The sequence below is a fragment of the Muscardinus avellanarius genome, assembly GCF_963383645.1.
Source record: "Muscardinus avellanarius genome assembly, chromosome: 8".
NCBI lineage: Eukaryota > Metazoa > Chordata > Mammalia > Rodentia > Gliridae > Muscardinus > Muscardinus avellanarius.
The window spans coordinates 96,628,222-96,649,505 of NC_137794.1; positions in this window are offsets into that span (position 1 = coordinate 96,628,222).

The following is a 21,284-nucleotide window of genomic DNA, read 5'->3' on the forward strand; positions in this document are numbered from 1 at the left end:
CCATCCCCAAGTTTTAATAAATTTGTTATTTCAGAGATACCACATAAGAGGCAGAGAATAGAATTCCAGGTTCCTAGCATTTTTTTTTGGGGGGGGGGGTCTGGGAATGGAACCCAGAGGCATTTGACCTCTGAGCTACACCCCCCTGCCCAATTTTTTATTCTTTAACTTGAAACCGGGTCTCACTGAGTTGCAGAGGGCCTCACTAAGAAGCTGAGGCTGTCTGCGAACCGCGATCCTCCAGTCTCAGCCTCCCGAATGCTGGGATTACAAGCGTGCGCCACCACATCCGGCTTGGTTCCTAGCATTTTATTCATTACCCTACTGTTGGATAGAGGGCCACTGTGAACCAACTTGGACTAAGTTTCATTCTCATCAAATGGATTTTGTTGTCTCTGGCCCCTTTATCAGAATACCCAGCAGAGAAGAATGATTGCTCTGGTTGTTTCTTACACCATTTCACAGAAAGACAGGACACAGAAGCAGAAACCTAGGTTGCAAACATTAGCATTTCACAGAGGCTCAACTCAGGATTGAGAGGTCTGCAGTGTGAGCAGACAGCGCTGGGCAGGGCCAGAGGTCACCATGGAAAGTAAGTTATTCAAGGCCAGAACCATCACATTAACCAGACCAGACCCAGGGCAGCACTGGTGGGACCTGCAAACTGCCCAGCAGAGTGTACTCAAAAACTACGTGTTGAAAGCTGAGCGTGGCGGCGCACGCTTATAATCCCAGCATTTGGGAGGCTGAGACAGGAGGATCACGATTCACGAACAGCCTCCGCTACTAAGTGAGACCCTTTGCAACTCAGTGAGACCCTGTTTCAAAATAAAGAATAAAAAATAGGGCTTCGGGTGTAGCTTGGAGGTAGAATGCCCCCGGTCCCATCCCTACTACCGAAAAGGAAAAAAAAGAAAGAAAGAAAGAAAAGCTACCTGTTGAATAAATGAACAACCTTAAACCCACTGGGTATATTTCACAATTCATTCTGCATCTTGTACACATATTCATGTAGGCACAGAAAATGACGGTCATGAAGGAAGGCGTTTATATCCCTGATCTCGGGATGAGGCGAGGTCACGCAGGGCTGAGGGGGAGGCCAGTCAGGAGGCAGAGGGAGCGAAGGGGAGCAAGCGGGCACAGGCAGCCGCCCGCCGTGTGGTTTTTGCAAAAGGGCTGGGCATGGCATCTACGCAGGCTTCAAAGACCGCCTTGTTTAGCGTGGTACATGCCTGTGGTCTTAGTATTGAGAGACTGAGACAGGAAAGTCACAGTCCTGAAACTCAGCAATTTAGTGACAGCCTGTTTAAAAAAAAAAATAAAAATAAAGCTGGCTGTGTCACTCAGAGGTAGTATGCTCTGAGTTCAATCTCAAGTACAAGAAAGGGAAAAAAAAAAAAAGAGGCAGGATCCTTTGAGTGGTGTCAACAGGTCCAGGGCATTCTGTCTCTGAGCTATATCCGCCACCCAGCCCTTTTTAGTTTTGGTTTTTTGAAACAGGGTCTTTCTAAGTTGCGAAGTGCAGCCTCGAACCTGCTTCCTCCTGTCTCATTCTCCCAAGTCTGGGGCTGCAGGAGGGCACCACGGCCCCTGGCTTCTCGCAGTCTCACACTTCTTTTACTTTTCTCCCCTCTTCCTTCATTTTTAACTGGAGGATAACTTATCTGCTAAGGAGAATCAAGATTTAGAAGCCCAAAGAGGCAAACCTTCCAGCAGTTTGTGAGTCATTTCTATTTGGGTAGGTTATACCATAGGCTTGTGCAATTCAAATATTAAATTTATCTTTGGGCTTAGGTGGTATTTCCATACATTTCATTTATCACTATAATGTAGTAAGGCTAACGATACTAAATAAGGCAAATATCAGCCAGGTGTGGTGGCACACACTTTTAATCCCCGCACTTGGGAGGCAGAGACAGGAGGATCGCGCAGGTTCAATGCCAGACTCGCTGGCTTAAGAGCCCCTGTTTCCAAATAAAAATATAAAATAGGTCTGGGAGTGTAGCCCCAAGGTAGAAGGGTTTACAGGAACCCAGTACCACCACAAAATAATAAATAAGGCAAATATCTAAGGTGGCATTGAAAAAGGCTGGATGTGGTGGGACAAGCCTGTAATTGCAGTACTTGGGAGGCTGAGATAGGAGGATCAGACTCAAGGACAGCCTCAGCAATGTAGCAAGACTCAGCAACAGACTCTCGGGGAGACCCTGTTTCAAAATAAATAATAAAAAAAAACTGGGGATGTAGCTCAGAGGTGATAAGTTGGGTCCATCCCCCACGTGATCTCACAGCAGAACAGGAAGCGGAACCCCGGAAGCCAGAAGTGGAGATATCATGAGACTCCAGGTGCCTCGAGACCCCAAACATCGTGAGACTACAGATGTTGAGAGAGAATCGGCATGCCTATAAAACAGTGGCGCCTCCGATCCACCACGTGACTCAGCCGGCCTATCGGGACTATGCACAACTCTCCAGACCGTGGCCCGTCGGTCTCTTCCACACCAGCCGGCCGACTCTCCGGAGGGTGCCGGGTCCAAATCAGCCATCTCCGATAACTCGGTTGGTGTTTTTTCCGCCCTCCTAAACCCCCTAACTCTATTTTCCATCTAACAAGAGGTAGAATGCCCCTGGGTTCAATCCTCAGTAACACACACACACACACACACACACACACACACACACACACACACACACTGCATTGAAAAGATATGTTAAGAAGAGTGTGGAATAAGCACAGAAGTATGTGTGTTTGTAAAACCTACACAAACATAGGTCAGGTAAGGCAAACAGAACTTTGATAAGGAATCAGCCAACATAGCCAGGCGTGGTGGCGCACACTTGTAATCCCAGTGCTTGGGAGGCTGAGACAGGAGGATCACACAGGTTCGAAGCCAGCCTCAGCTACTTAGTGAGGCTCTCAGCAACTTAGTGAGACCCTGTCTCCAAATAAAGTATAAAATAGGTCTGGGAGTATAGCCTGGAGGTAGAAAGCCTCTGGGTTCCACCCCAGTACCACCAAAAAAAAAAAAAGGAATCAGCCAACTCAAGTTTGTCTTCCTTCCTTCCATTCTTCCTTCTTTCTTTCTTTCTTTCTTTCTTTCTTTCTTTCTTTCTTTCTTTCTTTCTTTCTTTCTTTCTTTCCTTGTGGTACTAAGGATTGAACCCAGGGGTGCTCTAGCACTGATCAGTAACCCAGCCCACTTTATTATTATTATTATTATTATTATTATTATTATTTTATTTATTTATTGGTGGTACTGGGGTTCCTGGAAACCCTTCTACCTCCAGGCTACACTCCCAGACCTATTTTATATTTTTATTTGGAAACAAGGTCTCTTAAGCCAGAGAGGCTGGCATTGAACCTGCACGATCCTCCTGTCTCTGCCTCCCAAGCGCGGGGATTACAAGCGTGCGCCACCACACCCAGCCCACTTTATTATTTTTTAAAAATTTGAAGCAATTTCTTGCCCAGTCGCTGAGGCTGGCCCCAAACTTGTAATCCTCCTGTCTCAGCTTCCCAATTAGCCAGGATTAGAGCCATGCATCAACTCACCTGGCTTAAAAGTCTTTAGATGCAGCACACACCTATAATTCCAGCATTTTGGAGGCTGAGATAAGAGGATTACAAGTTCAAGGCCAGCATGTAATAACTTTTTCCAAATAAAAAATAAAATAGGGCTGGGGAGTATAACTCAGAGGTAAATTGCCCCTGGGCTCAATTCCCAGTGTGTGTGTGTCTGTCTGTCTGTCTGTCTGTCTGTCTGTCTCTCTCTCTCTCTCTCTCTCTCTCTCTCTCTCTCACACACACACACACACACACACACAGTATTTATTTATTTATTTATTTATTTATTTATTTATTTATTTATTTATTGCAGTACTGGGGATGGAACTTGGGGGCATTCTACCTGAGCTACACCCCAGCCCTATTTTTTATTCTTTATTTTGAAACAGGGTCTAACTGAGTTGCAGAGGGCCTCACTAAGTAGCTGAGGCTGTCCACAAATCACAATCCTCCTGTCTCAGCCTCCCAAATGCTGGGATTACAGCGTGCGCCACCGCGCCCCCGGCCTCACAGTCTTTGCCTAATTTTCCATCATCAACAGACTTTTCTTGAGCAAAACTTTGAGTAATTCCTTGAATAATTTTCCTGTTTAAATATAAAGTGCACGGTTCTAAACTCTAACTTTTCAAACACTCAGTAAGTGAACTTATTGTTTTCCCCTGGGGGTATTCCACCCAGTGGATTACTCACAAATAGCTATATTAAGGATGTTGTTCACATTTTTTAAATACTAGAATTCTGATCCACCCAATTTAGTTTTGTTTAAATGCAACCTGACTAAAAATCATTTTTAATTTACATAGGAAAGATAAGAGACTTCTATCACTGGAAACTTGTGCAAAATAGCAACTAATATTCTGCTTGCAATTGCAGCAACGTGCATCATAAACTCTAAACTGGCATTGCAGCCGGTCACTAAGCAGGCAGTCTCTCTCACTGTGGTTCAATGTATTCCCTAATCCTATTAGCACAGTACAAAGGACTGTTGCGGTGTGGGAGAGTATGATTGTGGGGAAACTGGCCCCGGGGAACCCTGTTCGGGTCCCGGACACAATTTCCCTCAAACCACAACAAAACCCCAAATGACCAAAAACAAAAAAACCATGGGTTCTTGTTCTGAGCTAAGGATAAGTATTCATAGCTCAAACATTTGCTGAAGATTTAAAGAAGCTTATTAGAAAGATAGAAATACAGAGGATAGGTACAGCTCCGTACCAGACTGGCATGGAGGGGTGACTTGAATCAATACACCAAAGGGATCACATGTGGACTGGACTTTTTATACCCACGACCTCCATCTTGTTTGCGTAATTCTGACATAGTGAACATCCCTGTAAGGTACCTCCCCTTACCCTGTAAGGTACCTCTCCCAGCAAGGTGTGGCAAGACAGCTCCTTTCATGAAGGTCGACCCCTCCTACCATCTTAGCTGGCTTATCATGTAGATCTGTCTTTAGACAGAGAAAGGCCTAGTTCTCCTCTCCTAAGATGTCTTTAGATAGAGAAAGGCCTAGTTCTCCTCTCCTATTGACTTGTTAATTACTTTTAGCTATGTTAATTTACATTGGAATAGTTGCCTGCTTTTAGGCAGAAACCAAGTCTTTGCACAGATTTTCCCCTCACCCAATTTTTGAAATATATTAATAATCATATCTTTCTCAAATCTTCCTAGGCCATTCCCAATACTGGTACAAGGACAGCTTGTAAAAGTATACTCTTTTAGTTACAAATAACAAGTGAAAGTTTAGAGTGGTCTAATGAGTTAAAATGATCTCCACATTCTATTAATTGAAAGAATTAGTCAACATTTTTATTTTATTTATTTTATTTTTGGCACTGGAGATGGAACCCACGGGCATTCTATCTCTGAGCTACACACCCAGTCCTTTTTATTTGTTATTTTGAAACAGTCTGCACTAAGTTGTTGAGGCTGACCTTGAACTTGTGATCCTCTTATCTCGGCTTCCCAAGTACTGGGATTCCAGCCATGTGCCACTGTTAGCTAATCACCTTCTTTAATGCTGATTTTAGTCTCCAGTGAGTAACCCCGGGGACTCAAGTAAGATGGGGATGAACCTGGGTTGTTCTGGGTGGAGAAGTACACTGGGTGGCTGCCTGGGAAGAGTCTTCCTACCACAGGATCGCTCTGTCCAGCTTCTACTTCTCAGCCTGGGAGCCAGCCTGGTGCCTGCCTGTGGAATGCACTTCTGTCCATTTCTTTAAAATATCCAGGAGAGCCTTGTAGAGAGATACCAGTACTGAAAGCTGGCAGCCTCCAGTTCCAAATGGAGCAATTCTTTTAATACAAAAAAAAATGTTTTCTATGGTCCTGGAGACTGAACCCAAGAACATTCTGCCCTCTAGAACTACATTCTGCCCAGGAACTACACCTCTAGCCCTACTTTATAATATTTATTTGTTATTTTTGCTGTACTGGGGATGGAACCCCTAGCATTCTACCTCTGAGCTACACCAGCTCTAGTTTTTATTACTTATTTTGAAACAGCTTCTAGGTCAGTTACAAAGGACCTCATTTAGCCGAGGCTGTCCACGAACCACGATCCTCCTGTCTCAGCCTCCCAAATGCTGGGATTCCAAGGGTGTGCCACCATGCCAGGCCTTATCTTTTAAAAATTTAAAACAGGGTCTTGCTAAATTACTAAGGTAGCCTCAAACCTATGATCCTTCTGTCTCAGTCTCTCAAGTACTGAGATTATAGATGTGTACCACCATACCCAGCTTAATAAAAACATTTTCTTAGCCAGGCATGGTGGCGCACGCTTATAATCCCAGCATTCTGGAGGCTGAGACCGAAGGATCGTGATTTGTGGACAGCCTCAGCTACTTAGTGAGGCCCTCTGCAACTCAGTGAGACTCGGTTTCAAAATAAAGAATAAAAAATAGGGCAGAGGGTGTAGCTCGGTGGTCAAATGCCCCTGGGTTCCAACCCCAGACCCACACACACACAAAATTTTTTTTTTCTTAAATTATTTTTGGTACTGGAGGTTGAACTCAGAGGCATGCTACCTCTGAAATAACACCCCACCCCCATCCTGTTTTATTTTTTATTTTGGAACAGGATCTTGCTCAGTTGGTGAAGAACTTCACTAAATTGCTGAGGCTGGTCTTGAACCTGTGATCTTCCTGCCTCAGACTCTCAGGTGCTAGGATTATAGGTATGTGCCACCATATCTAGCTTAAATAAATATCTTTAAAGTACTCAGAATGGGCAATACTATGCTGGATGCTGAGACACCGCGGTGGATAAGAAAAGTCCTGTCCTTATGGTGTCAAACAACTTTTATCAGAAGACTAATTTTGTCATAGTTGTTTCAAAGAATTCCTTGCACTCCCCTGCCCATCAGAGGGAGAAAGCTGGAATGTGTGTGTGAGGGGGAGAAACAGGAGGAAGGGTTCCCCAAATAGCACTTGTATTTCTGGGTCATTTCTTGTTTTGTGTGGTACTGGGGATAGAACTCAGGGGCATTCTACCTCCGAGCTACACCCCCAGTCCTATTGAAACGGGGGTTTCTTGCGAGAAAACCCCGGTGAGTTCTTGTCTACGGAGAGCGAAGAATGACACCCGCAGACCTCAGGAAGGGGAGTAAAAGGTTTATTGGAAGCAGCAGGGAATGGGGCAAGGGTGGCTGAACACCCCCAAAGGGGATTGGAACTCTGGGTCCAGTAGCTGCCTTCAGGATCACTACCCGAGTGTCGCCCGAGCCAAGTGCCCATCAGTTGCAAGCTACTTTCTCCCAGAGTCCACGCGATCTGCCAGAAAAGAGGTGCAGGTCACCCCTAGGGGCCTGGTCAGCCATGATGTCCAGCAGAGGCCTTCAGGTCACTACTCGAGAGTTGCCCGAGCCACGTGCCCTCAGATGCACTCTGCCTTCTCTCAGGGCCAACACGACCTGCGAGAGAGAGAGAGAACAGCTCCCCAGAAGGGGAGGGGGTCCCGAGCGGGAAGTCCCCCTTTTGCCATCTGACTGGCCAATGCCTGACCGCTTGCAAGTCCGTTTGTGGTTAGGGTGACTTTGAGATTCCAAGGAGAATTTGCATAGGACATTTGCAAGTTCTTTGAAGGATCTCCTTTCAGGAATGCCAGACTTGCTGGGTGGGTTTGTTGATTAGGAAACTCAGGATGGCTTTGTGAAGCTTTGACCTTCTTATCTCCTGAGCCTTTGGAATTTCAGGCATTTGTTGCCCCTCAGGGAACTCAGGAAAATAGCTTTTTTCTACCAAGGCCTTTTCCCTATCTGCCTATTTCCTTTCTATCTCCTCACTATTTTTTATTCTTTATTTTGAAGCAGGGTCTCACTGAGTTGCAAAGGGCCTCACTAAGCAGCTGAGGCTGTTTGCGAACCCCCATCCTCCTGTCTCAGCCTCCCAAATGCTGGGATTACAAAAGTGCACCACCATGCCCATCACATCTTAAGTTCTCCTCTTTATATTTTTACATTATGTCAATTTATTGAGATATTGTCAGGTCCAAGTCTTGAGCCAGCGTCATGTTAAAGGCAGAACAAGGGTTAATCCCGCGGGGCCCAGGAATTACCATTGTCTCTCTTCCCTAACAAAACAGTTTCTTGAATCCCTACTAAGATGTCCTACTGAATTGACCCTTGGCGTATAAAGACGAAGCCTAATTTAGAGAGATAGGTGTGGATCCAGGGGTGCATTGGTGCATGCCTGTCACCCCAGTATTTGGGAGGCTGAAACAGGAGGACTGTAGGATTGAGACCAGCCTCAGCAACTTAGTGAGACCCTGTTTTCAAATAAAAAAATAAAATAGGGCTAGGGTGGAGCTCAGAGGTGTAATGTTCCTGGGTTCAATCCCCAGTACAAAAAAGAAACTAGCGAAGGAAGGGATAGGAATTTCTTTGATTAAGAGCAAAACATGCTGGGCATGGTGGCACACGCTTGTAATCCCAGTACTTTGGAGACTAAGACGGGAGGATTGAGGTTCGCAGACAGCCTCGGCTACTTAGTGAGGCCTTCTGCAACTCAGTGAGACCTTGTTTCAAAACAAAGGTAAAAAACAGAGCCAGAGGTGTAGCTTCAAAGTAGAATGCCCCTAGGATTCATCCCCAGTACCATAAAAAAGAGCAAACCATTTCTAAAACACAATTATGAATTAAATTATTTGTAACTGAGAACCTGGAAAACATTTACCTAAGTTATTTTATCTCTCAGAATATCAGTATTTTAAATATTACAGATTTTAGGTTATCTTTTTAGTTTAAGAAGTCTAGAATTTTTGGGGTGTGTGTGTGTGTGTGTGTGCGCGCGCGCATGCGCGATACAGGGGATTAACCAGGGACATTCTTACCTCCAAGCAACACCTCAGTCCTTTTTGGTTTTTTGTTTGTTTCTTTGCTTGTTTGGGGACAGGGTCTTGCTAGGTTGAGGCTGCTTCAGGCTCCCCAGTACTGAGATCGTAGGCATGTACCACCATGCCCAGGGACGTTGATGTCTTTTTTTGTTGTTGTCCATGATGCTGGGGATTGAACAGTTCTTTCACGTGCTAGGTAAACACTCTACCACTGAGACACATCCCCAGCCCTATTGTAATATTGTAATCCCAGCATTAGGGAGGCTGAGACTGGAGGATCATGGTTCGCGGACAGCCTCAGTACTTAGTGAGGCCCTCCGCAACTCAGTGAGACCCTGTTTCAAAATAAAGAATAAAAAATAGGGCAGGGGGTGTAGCTCGGAGGTAGAATGCCCCTGGGTTCCATCCCCAGACCTGCAAAAACAAACAAACAAACAAACAAATAAATAAATAAGGCTGGGGGTGTAGCTTGGAGATAGAATACTCCTGGGTTCCATTTCTAGTACCGCAAAAAATTAAAAATAAATAAAAATACAAAAAAATACCTTTAATCTAAGGCTCCCTGAGGCTGAGGAATTTCATAAAAGTCACTTAAGACATACGATGTCTCAGGGTATGGTGGTGCATGCTTGGAATCCCAGTACTTGGGAGGCTGAGACAGGAGGATCCTAGGTTCAAGGCCAGCCTCAGCAAATAGTGAGACTGTCAGCAACCTAGTGAGACTCTGTTTCAAAACAAACAAACAAACAAACATAGAGCTGAAGTGTGGCTAGTGTGGCTTGGAGGTAGAAAGCCCCTAGATCTGCAGTATTCCTCCCCCCCACCAAAAAAAGACATACCCTATACCTAGTAAATATGTGTGCTTGTTTGTTGCACTAGGAATTAGACCCAGGGGCATTCTATCTCTAAACTAGATCCCCAGCCCTATTTTATTTTTTATTTGGAAACAGAGTCATGTTAAATTGGGAAGGGTCTCACTTAATTTTTTTTTTTTTCGGTACTTGTGATGGAACCCAGGGGCATTCTACCTCTAAGCTACATTCCCAGCCCTATTTTTTAGTCTTTATTTTGAAACGGTGTTACTGAGTTGCAAAGGGCCTCACTAAGGAGCTGAGGCTGGCCACAAACTGCAGTCCTCTTGTCTCAGCCTCCCCAAAGCTGGGATTACAAGTGTGTGCCACCACACCTGGCTAGCTTTTTCTTTTCTTTTCTTTTTATCACACCTGGTCTCAATTCTGGTCTGAAAAACTGATACATTAAGGGAATTTTCAGATTCCCAACCTGATCATCTGAACACTGACCTGGAAGAAAATGCATCTAAGTAAAAATGCAAAAAAGCAGACACCAGCCTATATATGTATTTAAGTTTCTTTAGGATGCTAAAGGAGCAGAAATTATTGAAACTAAGGACTCTGGTCCAAGTGATACAGCGCCCATTCTTTGCTTCCCCCAAGACCCTCAGATCTAGGAGGTTAAAACTCAGGAAGAGAAGAGTCATCATTCACGGTGACGGGCAAAGTAGACAGTCAGGAGAGGGCCTCTGACGCGTGCTACATGGAGAAGGTTCACTCAATGTCAGGCCGCATCTATGCGACGTTCCCTGTGACCTAGAGCTGTAGCCGCCATGCCATGATGTCGTAACACAGCGCTGTGGTGCTGGTGGTGGGAACAAACCTACTGGGCTGCTAGTCCTATGGAAACACAGCGTGTACATGACGACGGATGGCCGGGCCATCTAGGTTTGCGTACACACACTCTAAGATGTCCGCAGTGATGAAACTCCCTAAGATTCAGTCTTAGAATATATCCCTGTCACTGAGTGACGCATGACTGCACTGCAGAAGCTTACACGTAGTTAATGGGTGGGTGGAGAAGCCCAAGATAACACCGTTAGGATGAAGACTCAGAGTTGCAGAAGAACCTCCCAGCCCCCCCCCACAAAAAAAAACAGCCATTATCAATGTCTTTTGTGTGTGTGTGTGTGTGTTGGGGGGGTCTGGGGATGGAACCCAGGGGCATTCGACCTCTGAGCTACACTGCCCTATTTTTTATTCTTTATTTTGAAACCAGGTCTCACTGAGTTGCAGAAGGCCTCACTTAGTAGCTGAGGCTGTCCTGTCCTCGAACCATGGTCCTCCAGTCTCAGCCTCCGGAATGTAAGCGTCTGCCACCACACCCGGTTATTATCAGTATCTTTTATTGATCAACCACAAATATATCAGCTTCTTGTCATGAGAGGAGATATGAGTTGATAGATGGTGATGTGGATCTAGCATCCGGTGGCCATGATGCCAGAAGCAGCAAACAGGGGCAGGTAGCAGAGATGGGGAGGGCAGGGGCTAAGGGTGGAGGAGGGCCTCAGAGCCTAGGCCTCAGCATAACCAAGGCTGTCTCCAGGACACACACTAACTTGGCTGGTTTTTGTTTTTGTTTTTGTTTTCTGTTGTTTGTTCATTTCATTCAGTGGCAAAGTCAATTTAAAAGTCAGTTGTTGCTGGGCGTGGTGGTGCACACCTATATTTCCAGTACTTGGGAGGCTGAGACAGGAGGATTGCAGGTTCAAGGCCAGCCACAGCAACTTAATCAGATCCTGCTTCAAAATAAAAAAGGGTTGCCGGTGAGCCGGGCGTGGTGGCGCACACTTGTAATCCCCGCGCTTGGGAGGCTGAGACAGGAGGATCGCACAGGTTCGAAGCCAGCCTCAGCTACTTAGTGAGGCTTTCAGCAACTTAGTGAGACCCTGTTTCCAAATAAAATATAAAAAAGGTCTGGGAGTATAGCCCAGAGGTAGAAAGTCTCTGGGTTCCACCCCAGTACCACCAAAAAAAATAAAGGGTTGGGGGTGTGGCTCAGGGGTAAAATACCCCTTGGTTCAATCCCCAGTATCACACATACACACAAAATTTGTTTTAATATTACAAGTCAGTTGTTTGATCAATTGTAATTTTCAAGTTCTTCGAAGCAAAGTAATACTGTGTTGGAGGACAAAACGCTGGAAAGTTACCTTTCTTGATGGTGAAGTCTTTTTCTTTCCTTTCTTTTTCTTTCTTTCTTTCTTTCTTTCTTTCTTTTTCTTTTCTTTTTTACTTTCTTTTTTTTTTTTGCAGTACTAGGGAATGAATCCAGGGGCATTCTACTTCTAAGCTATACCCCTAGCCCTAGTTTTCATTCATTTTAAAATCGGGTCTCACTACGTTGTGAAGGGCCTCACTAAGTAGCTGAGGCTGGCTGCAAACCTGTAATCTTCCTGTCTCCGTGTCTCAGGTACTGGGATTGCGACAAGAGAAAGGCTTTTTATGTCAGGTGCCCATTATGTGCGTCTGGAAAAGGCCCCATGAAAAGCCCAGGCTGCCCCAGCTTGAAGGTTCACGTTGGCCTTGATCGGGAAAAACTTAGGGACCTAAACAAATGCTCTGTTGTATCCAAAAAAGGAGGATAGAAAACAAGACAAAATTCAGAGGAAACAGCCCCTGGGGGAAGACTTACCACTCTTCCCTTGTTTACATTTTCTTTAGTTATTTCCTTTCTTTGCTAAAACTTGGTATTTCGTCCCGTTCCCTAAAAATGTAAAGACAGTTTCATTTTTTTTTTAAATCTCTGCTTCTCAGTGCCTTGCACGATAGCTTGCTAAATATATTGCACCGTTTATTTTACTTCAGGGCGAAGCACTGACACCATTATGTCGGCTTCCCCACACCCAGCTCCAAGCTGCACATTTCAAAGATGAATCACCGTAATTATTTATTCTCTTGAAGAGGAACAGGGGGTGTAAGCGCCAAACTAATGTGCACCTTGAGCCCGCCCGGATGACACTTTGGAAGCCGGGGACATTAACTGCGGTTCTGTATTTCCACATCACCGAACTGTATGAGATGGGTGAAGTTTGTGGTCCAAGCTGGGGAGTTTTACCTTTTTTTAACTTAAATTTAATTTTCTTTTTAAAGACTACCACCCATAGCTGTATATTTATAAGGGTTTTTATTGGGTCTGTAGTGTCAGTTCTCAAGGTGGGTTAGCTAATCAGTACATTCAGAAACAAACTGAGAAAGAGAGGTTTGGAATTTTGAGAACTTTCAAAGCTAAGGATGAACTCAGAAGTACTCTACATCCAAGCTACACCCCCAGCCCTATATTATTATTATTATTATTATTATTATTATTATTATTATTATTATTTTGCGGTACTGGGGATGGAACCCAGGGGCATTCTTACCTCCAAGCTATACCCCTAGTCCTATTTTTTTATTCTTTATTTTGAAACAGGGTCTCACTGAGTTGCAAAGGGCCTCACTAGTAGCTGAGGCTGCCCGTGAACTATGATCTTCCTGTTTCAGCCTCCCAAATGCTGGGATTACAAGCGTGCGCCACCACGCCCGGCTCCTATATTAGTCTTTATTTGGAAATAGAGTCGGGCTAAGTTGCTGAGGCTGGCCTTAAACCTGCAATTCTTTTTTATCAGCCTCCTAATTCTTGGGGTTTCAGGCGTGTACCACTGTGCACACCTCTTTTTTTTCTTTTTAAAATTTTGTCTTTGGTACTGGGTATTACAGATTGGGAGAATATGGTTTGAGGAAACTGTTCCCCGGGAACCCCTGCGAGGGTCCCGGACACACTTTTCCCCAACCCATAACAAAAGCCAAAATGACCAAAAACAGAAAAACCGCGGGTTCTTGTCCTAAGCTAAGAATAAATATGTATAGCTCGGACAGTTGCTGAAGATTTAAAGAAGTTTATTAAAAAAATAGAAATACAGAAGATAGAAATACAGCTCCATAACAGACTGGCATAGAGGGGTGACTCAAAATGAATACACCAAAGGAATTACACGTGGACTCAGCCTTTTATACCCATGACCTCCATCTTGTTCACGAATGTCCCTGTAAGGTACTTCCCCTTACCCTGTAAGGTACCTCCCTCAGCAAGGTGTGGCAGGGTGTCTCCTTTCATGAAGGTCGACCCCTCTTACCATCTTAGCTAGCTTATCCAATCATGTAGATCTGTCTTTAGATAAAGGCCTAGTTCTCCTCAACTAAGATCTGTCTTTAGATAGAGACAGGCCTAGTTCTCCTCTCCTATTGACTGGTTAATTGCTTTTAGCTATGTTCATTTACATTGGAATAGTTGCCTGCTTTTAGGCAGAAACCAAGTCCTTGCACAGATTTGCCCTTCACCCAATTTTTGAAATATATTAATAATCATAGCTTTCTCGAATTTTCCTAGGCCATTCCCAATACTGGTACACTGGGGATTGAGTCCAGGAGCACTCTACCACTGAACAATTCCCCGGCCCTTTCTATTTTTTATTTTGAGTCAGGATTTCATTACATCACCCAGATTGGTCTTGAATTTGTGATCTTCCTGCCTCAGCCTCCTAAGTGGCTGGGATTATAGGCACATAGCACCATGCCTGTCTTGGTTTCTCTTCTTCGTCTTTGTCTTCTTCTCCTCCTCCTTTCTTTGTGCTAGGAATTAAAACCAGGGCCATTCTATCTCCAAGCTACACCCCCAGCCCTATTTTATTTTTTTTGTTTGGAAACAGGGTCTTGCTAAGTTGTTGAGAGCTTCACTAAATTTCTGAGGCTGGCCTGGAACCGGTGATCCTCCCGTCTCGGCCTCCTGAGTACAAAGATTTACAGGCATGTGTCACCACGCACAGGTTTAGTTTCTTTTTAGAAGCAAATTTTATTTTTTTTGTCTAGCAATTTAAGAAAATAACTTAAAATGTAATCATAATCACCAATACCGATCTTTTTCCCTTTCTTCATTGAAAAAAGAAAAAGAATTTTAACTAAAATAATTTGTCTGTCCCAATAGACAATAGAAAGGTTTTTTCTTTCTTTTTTATTTTTTAATAATTTTACTGGTGCCTCATAGTCTCACATCATAATGTGAATAATCATAATGATAGTGACGTATATACACATAATACTCGGTGGGCTTTCCTCTCGGCTCCCTCCCCATTCTCCCAAGAGAAATTTTTTCTGAAGAGTATTTCCTTCAGGTGGATAGACATAAAAATGGCCCACATCATAGCCTGCATTTGCTTTGTAAACATAGTATGCGTAATGGCAACTGCTGTTTTCATTCAAGAAGGATACCTGCTTGGGGCCATGCTGTTAAATACAACCTCTTGTCCTACCATAGTTGCTAAGTTCTGCTCAAAAGTATTTTCTTTTCTGCTGCAGAAATATCTTGGTTCAGTTGAGCACAGTGGTGCATGCCTATAATCCCAGGACTCGGGAAGCTGAGACAGGAGGATCATAGGTTCCAGGTCAGCCTCAGCAATTTAGTGAGGCTGCCAGCAATTTAGCAAGACCCTATTTCCAAATAAAAAGTAAAATAGGGTTGAGGGTGTTACTTGAAAATAGATTGCTTCAGCCAGGCATGGTGGCGCACGCTTGTAATCCCAGTACTTAGGAGGCTGAGATAGGAGGATTGCGCAGGTTCGAAGCCAGCCTCAGCAACTTAGTGAGACCCTGTTTCCAAATAAAATATAAAATAGGTCTGGGAGTATAGCCCGGAGGTAGAAAGCTCCTGGGTTCCATCCCCAGTACCACAAAAAAAAAAAAAAAAAAAAAAAGAAGAAGAAGAAGAAGAAGGAAAGGAAGGAAGGAAGGAAAGAAGGAAGGAAGGAAGAAAGAAAAACAGATTGCTTCTTTGTTCAATCTCCAGCAACACACACACACACACACACACACACACACACACACACACACACACGAAATATCATAGTTTATTGTTAAAAAGCACATTGGCTGGAGTGATTCAACTTTAATACTCTTGCCCTGCTTATTTTAAATGCTTTAAAAATGCAATCTTCTAATTATATGCTATATAAAGAATTCTTGGTAGAAAGCACTAGGGTCTAACTCATTTCCACATAAGTAAACAGTTTACATGATTGAAACTAATCATAAACAGAAGCCCAGGAAACAATTTTCAGAACCTTAATACATTGAAAGCCAGTGTGCCAAAAGCTAATTTCTAGAATAATCTTATATATAAAATATCCATGTACTTACAAAATGTCTTAATGGCAATTTTTATAAAAGCATTAATTTTTAACAAGAATATAAAATAACTATTTCCTTTTACAAAAGATTCAGTTTTTCAAATTTCAGCATTCTGTCTGAGAATCTTTCAGTTCACACTTCTAAAAAAAAAAAAACCAACAAGATATTTTGTTTTGTTTTTGTGTTTTGTGGTGCTGGGGATTGAATCCAGGAGCATTCCACCTCTGAGCTATACCCCTGGCCCTTTTTATTTCAAAATGGGGTAGTGGTGCGTTGCTTAACCTGGGGAGTTCCAGGGAGCCCCAGGAGTGATTGCTGACCACAAGCCCCAACATGTCCTGCCTGGGATGCTGGAACTTCAAGAACATGTCCCAGCTGCATGTCTAGCTGAATTGCAAGCCAAACGACATACTTACCCAGTCCTTGAGGGCCCAGGACAAAGCACAATCCCAGAGGACTTTTACTGGAGGGTCCGGAAAAAGGGTTATAAAGAGGGTGCCCCCTTTGCCTCTGGGTGGTCTTGCAGAGCAGTCTCGTGGCTCTTCCAAAGACTTGCTACTCCCCCCACCCAACATGCACACATTCTCAGTCTTAGCCACTACATCCTCTCTAATAGATGTCCTTCTAACAACAATCAGACTTGGAAGTTCTTTTTCAGTCTGTATCTTCGATGTTGCTAAACTGTTGAGGCTGGCCTCAAACCTGTGATTCTCTTGTCTCAGCCTCCCAAGTACTGGGATCACTGGCATGCAGCACTGTACCTGGCTCTACAAGATTGTTGTGGCTGAATTATGATTTATTTTAGAGGATTTAAATTAGAAATTAAAAAAATAAAATAGGGCTGGGGATGTAGCTCAGAGGTAGTTCAATCCCCAGTACTGCAAAATAAATAAATAAATAAATAAATAAATAAATAAATAAATTAATAAGCCAGGCTTTGTTGTGCATGCATGTAATCCCAACATTCAGGAGGCTGAGACTGGAGGATCACACACACACACACACACACACACACACACACACACACACACACACAGTGAGGCCCTCCGCAACTTGGTGAGACCCTGTTTCAAAAATAAAGAATAAAAATAGGGTAGGGGGTATAACTTGGAGGTTGAATGTCTCTGGGTTCCATCCCCAGACACGCACCGGGCGCGGTGGTGCACGCTTGTAATCCCTGCGCTTGGGAGGCTGAGACAGGAGGATCAAAACCAGCCTCAGCTACTTAGTGAGGCTCTCAGCAACGTAGTGAGACCCTGTCTCCAAATAAAATATAAAATAGGTCTGGGAGTATAGCCCAGAGGTAGAAAGCCTCTGGGTTCCACCCCAGTACCACCAAAAAAAAAAAAAAGAAAGAAAGAAAGAAACCATTCCCAGACCCGCAATAAATAAATAAATAAATAAATAAACAAACAAATAAATAAATTGAGTTAGGCATGGTGGTAAATGTCTATAATCTCAGGACTTGGGAGGCTGAAACGGGAGGATCATACATAGATTCGAAGCCAGACTTAGCAACTTAGTGAGGCTCACATCAGCGTAGCAAGACCCTGTTTGCAAATAAAACATAGGGCTGGGAGTCTAGTTAGGAGGTAGAATCTTCTGGGTTCTATACCCAGAATCTCTCTCACACACACACTAGATGATAGATAGATGGATAGATAGATAGATAGATAGATAGATGATAGAGCTATGAAAATCCTTCTGTGAGAGCGAATAAATAAGTTAGTAAAATCAATAGATCTGCTAAGCTGATGATTTAGCAGAGTTGACTGATGATTTGGAGTTGGGGTTTGTTAACTAGACAGCTTGGCCCCTGCAAGGTGTCCTGTGCACGCTGCGTCCATCTCAGGCTCCACGCACAGGGACCGTGAGCGAGGGCCCTTTGTGACCAGGGGTTGGTTTCCCTAGAAATCTCCATCATAAGATGGTAATCCCTCTCCCTCAATTCTTGCTTCCTGGACAACAATTTCAAACAGAAAGCACAAAATAGGAAATTTAAGAGTTATTTATGAAGTGGGTGGGGAGAGGACACAGTATCAAAAGACAGCTGTTCTAAGAGTGTTACATTCCAGAGACAGGATCGGGTTATATTCAAGAGAGAGTCCAGAAAGAGCCACTTTGCTTGGGTAAGAAACGGCATGGAACAGAGGAGTCATGCTCCAGAGAGAGCGTCTCGAGTGGTCTGTTGGGGAGTGGAGTTTTGCATGTGCTGAGCTTCCTTGAGTCTGGAAACCTTTCCGCCTAGTGCATACACATTTGGGGATATCGCTCCCTCTCCCTAACACCACACACACACACACACACACACATGCACACACACACACGCACACACACACACACACACACACACACACACACACATGCACGCATGCGCACACATGGGTTAGTGCTGTCATGGCCTTATTGGAGACTTTCTCTAGGAGTCTAAGAGAAACCCTGCGGGGCTGAAGGCAGCCTCCAAGACAGCAATTAGAGTTCCTTATCTCTTCTCCTGAGGTCCAGGGAATCCTCTGTCCCATTTACGTCCCTGCCCCTCTCATCTCTAATCTCTCTAACGCTGTGGGATTGTGCAGCACAGAGAGTCAGACCGCACCTGAATGATCAGGTGCCGGGTCCCAGCCAGGTGGCATGTTGGGACCTTCACTAAGGAGACCAGTGACCCCAGTCTGATTCGGAGACACACACATATCCTAGGAGTGCAAACTGGAGGGTGGCAGCCGGGCCTGCAGGGCAGTTTGTGGGGTAGACGTTTGTCTTTCCCCACAATTCACATGTTAAACCCTGATGCCCCGTGCAATGCTGTTGGAGGTGAGACCTTGTGAGGTGCTTAGGCCAAGGGGGAGCCCTCTAGAATAGACAACCAAGGTGTCTTAGAGCGCTCCCCAGCCCCCTCTGCCATGTGAGGACACAGGGGAAGAGGCTCTGTATTCAGGACTGTGTTTGTCAGCTTTTTCTACAGTCCCAAAATACCTGGGGAAATCAACTTATAAGGAGGAAGGGTTTTGGCTCTCAGTTTCCCAAGCCTCAGTGCGTGGTTGCTTGGCCCCTTGCCTTTGGGGCTATGGGGATGCAGCCTGTCATGATGAGAAGTGTGTGGCAGAGGAAAGTGTTCACCTCCTGTCAGATGAGAAGTAAAAGCAGAGAGGAAGGGCTGGCATCCCAATACCCCTTCAATGGCATGTCCCAATAACCTAGATTCCTTCCGCCAAGCTCCTCCTCTTAAAGATCCTACCACCTCCCATCAGTGCCACAAGGTGCAAAGGGCTGGCAACCAAGCCTTTAGCATATGGACCTTTGGGGGACATTTCAAGATTTGTTAAGGTTAGACATAGGACGTCCCCTGCAGAGCTCATAAATTGGTGTTTGGATTGATGTGATTCAGTCGTGAGGGTTGTCAACTCATCAGCAGATGAATCCATTGATGGATTCATCTGGGTGGTAACCTAGGCAGGTAGGATGTGGCTGGAGAAGCTGGGTCCCTGGAGGTGTGGCTTTGGGGTTATATATGGTCCCTGATCCTGCTTGCTGGCTGGCTCTCTCTTGCTTCCGGCTTCCATGATGTGAGAGCAGACCCTTGCTTTCTTCCTCTTTCTTCTTTCCACCACCATGGCCTGAGAACCAGACCCTGGCCTCACATGAACTGAACCCAGACCCTCAAGATACTGTGAGCAAATAAATCTTCCTTCCTCTAAGTTTCGGGGTCAGGTTTGCTAGGATACAGCGGTGGGAAGGCTGGCCAAGATAGGGTCCAAAGCATAATGCGGAACCTCTTAGACCTCCCCTTCCATGTCTCTCTCTTTGGCTGGTTCTAATTTACACATTTTACAATAACACAAGTATAGCACTTCCCTCAATTATTGAAGTCATTCTGGCAAGTTAATGAGCCTAAAAGAGATAGTAGGAGATCCTGCATTTATAGACAGGTGGTCAGAAGTACAAGTCGCCCGGGAACTCCTGAACTTGTAGGTTCAGAGCATCAAGTTAGTGCCAGCATCAAAGGTTCTCTTGGGTCAGGGCAGAGATGCTAGCAGGGTCTAAGTAGGATGATGGGTTATGGAAGGAGGTATAGGGCAGACAGAAAGGCCCCTGAGGCACAGAGGTGTGGTCTCAAAATCCTCTATGAGAACAAGATTGGGAAGTATGAACCAGAGCCAGGCGTGGTGGCACACGCTTGTCATCCCAGTATTTGGGAGGCTAAGACAGGAGGGTCACAGGTTATGGGCCAGCCTCAGCTACTTGACTCTCTGCAACTTAGTGAGACCCTGTTTCAAAAGATAAAGAATAAAAAATGGGGCTGAGTGCGTAGCTCGAAGATAGAATGCACCTGCGTTCAATCCCCAGTACCGCAAAAAAAAAGAAATTATCAACTAGGACTAAAGATCACTCCCTTGCCTACATATTTTGGTACACTGTAGGTCAATGCTCAAACAGATACACTCCATTGTCTCCAGAAACAGAGGGCTTGGGTTCAGAGCACAGGCTCTTTCTAGCACCGCCACCAGCCAAATCATTAGAAGGTAGCTTTCTGTTTTACCAGAGTTGGTCTTATGCCTGGCATGGAATTGATCCAGCTGGTGCTTGGATTTTCATTGCTGTAGCTGGATGGATTTGAAGCCAGGAAGAACAAGATGTAAAGAAACTAAATTCCACCCGTGAGTGGCTTCTTAAATTAAATATGCTGAGCATGCAGAGATTGCAATATGTTTTGGTATTTTGGATTTCTTCATATGGAAGTATGAATGAGAAGCTCTTTTCAAGGCTGGGCTGTCACCAAGAAAATTGTGCTGACTGGCTGGCTTCCAACAAGTCTCCTGGGTGATGCTGATTGTGTGTGTGTGTGTGTGTGTGTGTGTGTGTGTGTGTGTGCTGGGGATGGAATCCAGGGGCTTTCTACCCCAGGCTACACACTCAGACCTATTTTTATGTTTTATTTGGAAACAGGGTCTCACTGAGCTGCTGAGAGCCTCACTAAGTAGCTGAGGCTGGCTTCGAACCTGCGCGATCCTCCTGTCTCAGCCTCCCAACTGCTAGGATTACAAGCGTGCGCCACCACGCCCAGCTCGTGTTGCTGACCATGATGGATTCACCACTGTCCAATGTCTTTGCAAGCCTTCCAAGTGCATACTATCAGTCTTGCTACCAGTTTAGAATTGAGTTGACTGGGACAAGCCAACTGACACTGAGTTAACCCCAGAATACATGTTTATTAAATTGCAGTATACTAATATGACTGGGTATTCACTGAACATAAAACTACTCGGGAAAGAAAACTTTGTAAAAAAAAAATGTTGTATGGTGAGCATGTAGGTAAAGCAGGACAAATCGGTATGACCACACTGCTACAGTCTGAATTTTTATATTCTGCCCCAAAT